This window comes from Entelurus aequoreus, linkage group LG03, assembly GCF_033978785.1.
Source record: "Entelurus aequoreus isolate RoL-2023_Sb linkage group LG03, RoL_Eaeq_v1.1, whole genome shotgun sequence".
Lineage (NCBI taxonomy): Eukaryota > Metazoa > Chordata > Actinopteri > Syngnathiformes > Syngnathidae > Entelurus > Entelurus aequoreus.
In genome coordinates, this window is record NC_084733.1 from 65578703 (window position 1) to 65583560 (window position 4858).

The following is a 4858-nucleotide window of genomic DNA, read 5'->3' on the forward strand; positions in this document are numbered from 1 at the left end:
TTTAGGATCATTTTTGTTGAGGTGGATGAGATTTGATTAATATTTAGCTTTAGCTGAGGTAAGCATGCGTTTATAAGTTATTAAACTATCACACCATGCTTGATGGAAAACCTCAAGTTTAGTCGCACGCCATTTGCGTTCCAGCTTTCTACATGATCATTTCTGGGCTTTAGTTTCTTCTGTAAACCATGGGGTACGCCTTTTAGGGGCCCTTTTTAGCTTTAGCGGTGCTACACTATCAATGGTGTCGCGCAGGGCGTCATTAAAGTTGTTAGTGAGGTTAACAATAGAGCCCACATAATTTGGGAATGGTGCCATTACCGAAGGCAGTAGGTCAGTAAGAGTCGTCGTTGTGGCAGCATTAATGTTGCGGCTGCTATAGTAGTTATTATTATTATTAGTTTGTTGACAATGAGTCAGAACTTCGAATTTATAAGGTAATGATCGGACATTACTTTAGTGTACGGGAGTATTGTAACTTTAGAGGTGGTGACACCCCTGACAAGCACTAGATCTATCGTATTACCGTTGCGATGCGTGGGTTCATTTATTATTTGTGTAAGACCACAGCTATCAATTATAGTCTGGAGCGCCACGCATGGAGGGTCCGATGGGGTATTCATATGGATATTAAAGTCCCCCATTATGATTATATTGTCGGCGTACGTCAGTAGATCAGCAACAAACTCTGAGAATTCACTGATGAAGTCCGAATAGGGCCCAGGGGGGCGGTAGATAACAGCCAGGTGGAGAGGCAGCGGTGTGACAAACCTCAAAGTGAGCACCTCAAACGAGTTATATTTATTATTTAGGTTAGGTGTAAGATTATAGTTTTCATTGTATATTAGTGCGACACCCCCTCCCCTTTTAAGAGGTCGGGCAACATGTGTATTGGTATAGTTAGGAGGAGATGCCTCATTTAGCGCAAAAAAATCGTCTGGTTTGAGCCAGGTCTCGGCGAGACCAACGACGTCAAGTTTGTTGTCTCTAATGACTTCATTAACTAATAACGTTTTGGAAGATAATGACCTTATGTTTAAAAAGCCCATATTATAGGTAGTGGGCTGTTTTGAGGATTGTTTATTGAAATTATCCGAAGTAGCAATATTAATAATGTTGCGTTTATTATGCGTATTGCACTTTAAATAGTTTCGACCATATCTAGGAATTGATACGACGGGGATATTCAGATTGTTTGCTTGATGTTGCGATAACTGAACGCATCATAGTTAGCTACCTCAGTACAATGTATGTCTGCCTCTGACACGGTCACAAAAGAAAAAACATTATGTGAGTTGTGTTTTATTCTAAGAGAATTGCTATGTGTGCAGGGATTATCCAGCCTGACGCCGGCTAGTTCTAGTTTAAATGGCTTCTTACCCGGAGACTCCACGCTTCTTTGGTTAGCTTTCTCTTTGTTGTTAGCCCCGCTCGGCATCCCCGCTTCTGCTTCCGCTCGCACCGCTTATGTCGTCTCCATTGGCGGTCACCGCTAGCACTTGACTCTGCTGCTACAAAGGCCGCTCGATGTAGCCACGAAGTATTCCCATGCTAGCGAGGAGGTCCACCGTACATGCATCTTTCAGTCTATAACGACCCGATCCATCCACATCCAGAATTGTCTGTCGGTCGTATGTGATCACAGAGTGTTCACGCTTTGAGCCAGCCATGAAATTGACAGAAAGGACGGGTGTTTTTTGCCAAATCGCTCTACACTCCCAAGAGCATTAGTGAGCCGCAGCATTCCCATGCGCCGCCATCTTGTCAATTTTGTATCCAATAGAGTTACTGTGATCCATGACCTCTACCACACAAGCCAGTGGAGATTAGGGCTGCAACAACTAATCGATTAAATCGATTATAAAAATCGATTATAAAAATAGTTGGTGATTAATTTAGTCATCGATTCGTTGGATCTATGCTATGCGTATGCGCAGAGGCAATTTTTTATTTTTTGTATTTATTTGTATATACCTTTATTTATAAACTGCAACATGTACAAACAGCTGAGAAACAATAATCAAAACATGTATGGTGCCAGTATGCTGTTTTTTTTTTCAATAAAATACTGGAAAGGATAGAAATGTAGTTTGTCTCTTTTATCCGATTATTAATCGATTAATCGAAGTAATGATCGACAGATTAATCGATTATCAAATTAATCGTTAGTTGCAGCCCTAGTGGAGATATATAAAGTCAAAAGACAATTCAGCAGACAATGCATCCCGAGGGCTGCATGTTGAATCTTAAGATCAAGATGGCTGACAAGTCCTGAATACCTGGGAAAGAGAAAAAGACATGGCCAAAGATACAAGGTCTAGGAGAAATACCAGCAAAAGACCCTGAGGTGGGAAAAAAGAGGTCACAGTAACAGTGCAAGCATTGAAAAGCAACATCCAATGTGCACAGTGATCAAGTATCACTCATCATGGAACCGACTTCATAAGTTGGTAGCCTGGATACTGAAGGTGAATAAACTACTTCAGCTGCTAAGTCAGCTAAGAAAGAGACAGAACCTTGTGTCTTCAAAGATGAGGAAAACACTGAAAGATGAGCCAGGGATGCAAAATATATCAGTAGAGGATCTGCAAGAGGCAGAGAAGATCATCATTTGTTTTGAGCAAAGACATTACTTCAGCCATGAAATCACTTGCCTGGAAAATGGCAAAACCCTCAACTCAAAAAGCAACATCCACAAAATGGATCCGATTCTTGATAATGGTATACTGAGAATGGGAGGTAGAATAAACAGAAGTGCAGTGCCCATGCACCAGAAGAACCCAATTATTCTCCCTAAAGGTTCCCACATATCTAACCTCATCCTGCAACATATGCATCAGCAAGTCGGGCACTGAGGAAGAAGCCATATGCTTTCCAGGCCAAGTCAAAGGTTTTGGCTCCCTGATGCAAACTCCTTAGCCAAGAAAATCATTAGAAACTGTGTATTTTGCAGATGAATGCAAGCATGGACCATGGAATAAGGAAACGCATAACAAGACCATGGACCTAAGACCGTGGAACAAGGAAACACATAACCAGCGCCACGAACGGGGCCCAAAGAGAGCGCTCAAGCCCGGAGGTGTCAAGATGTAAGTGAAAGCAAAACCAGGGCTGGACCAAGCAGTTCACTCAAGTCCAACAGCAAAGAAGACCAGCCCAGTATTGTGACAGTGATGAGTAGGGATGATGTTCGAAAACCGGTTCTCCCAATTGTTCGATAAAAAAATAACCGATTCCATGGATTCGAATCCCTTTTTGAGAACGGTTCCCGTTATCGAAGCCACTATACAAACCCCGTTTCCATATGAGTTGGGAATTGTGTTGGATGTAAATATAAACGGAATACAATGATTTGCAAATCCTTTTCAACCCATATTCAATTGAATGCACTACAAAGACAAGATATTTGATGTTCAAACTCATAAACTTAATTTTTTTTTTGCAAATAATAATTAACTTAGAATTTCATGGCTGCAACACGTGCCAAAGTAGTTGGGAAAGGGCATGTTCAACACTGTGTTACATGGCCTTTCCTTTTAACAACACTCAGTATTTTTATTTCTTGTGCGGCCCGGTACCAATCGATCCACGGACCGGTGGTTGGGGACCACTGTCCTACGGTGTTGATGTGGAAATAGTTGCTTCGGCATTTAGTTGGTGTGGCACCGAACGGAGATGTTGACATGTAAAGACATATTCCCGCTTGAAGCCAAACCACCGTCAGACGATGGACCCCGTGCTGTTTTTCTTCGAAATTAATTATTTCTCCATTTGTTACCAGATTCGCACCTTCTTTCTCTCGTATTACCACTCAAACCACATAGTTAGCTGTTAGCATCACGGCTAACGTTACCATGTCGCTACCTGTCTGCTCCGCGGGAGTGTGTGACGTTGTTCACGTGACAGTATGTGACGTATGTAAGAAGGTGCGCTTGTTTTAAGTCTCTGTGAGAAGGACAGACAGGAAAGAGTGAGAAACGCATGCAGTTTAATGCCCTGCAGCTAAAAGCAACTGCGTGAAAACGTATACTCGAATATCACGATATAGTCATTTTCTATATCGCACCGCGATATATTGAGTATATCTATATATCGCCCAGCCCTATAAGAAATACGACGAGGAAACGGCTATCTGCAATTATTGCCAGGCTTCGCTTTCCTGCAAGGGGAGCAGCACAACAAACATGTTGAAACATGTTCAGGCCGTACATAACCTAAAGGTTAGAGAAACGTGTCGTGTCTTCGACACGTGGAGAAGCAGCGACAGAGATGACGAAGCACGTCCCTCTTCCTCTGCTTCAACCTGCAGTCCCAGTGATAGTGCCGGTGAGTAACTAACGTTAACTGTTGCTGGTTAATTTCCATATCTGCTCACTTGTAGCCTTCAGGCTAAAATAATGTTACCTCTTATGTCAACCAGGACTGCAGTAATGTTAGCTAGATTAACGTTACCTAAGCATAGTCAGTGGCTAACGGTAACCTTAGCCTTTTTGTATGTGTCTGATACTGTAACGGTATCTTGTAGCCTATCTTGCAGGTCTGTCTAATAAACTAGTGCTTGCAAGATGTGAATTAAGATAATGTTAACGTTATCCTATTTCAGATGATGACATTCATGACAGCCAGAGTGACCAGGGCAGTGTTTGCTCTGTAGCACAGAGCGTTAACTCATTTACCATGGCAAGGTATAACGCAGAGCGCAGCAAGATGAGTGAGGAGTAGAGTCACAACATTACTCGCAAGCTAATGAGAATGATGGTGAAAAATCTCCTCCCCTTCAACTTGGTGAACACAGACGAATACAAGTAGGTTAATAATTGTATTTTGCTGACATGTACTGGAGCAAAAAGTAAACACC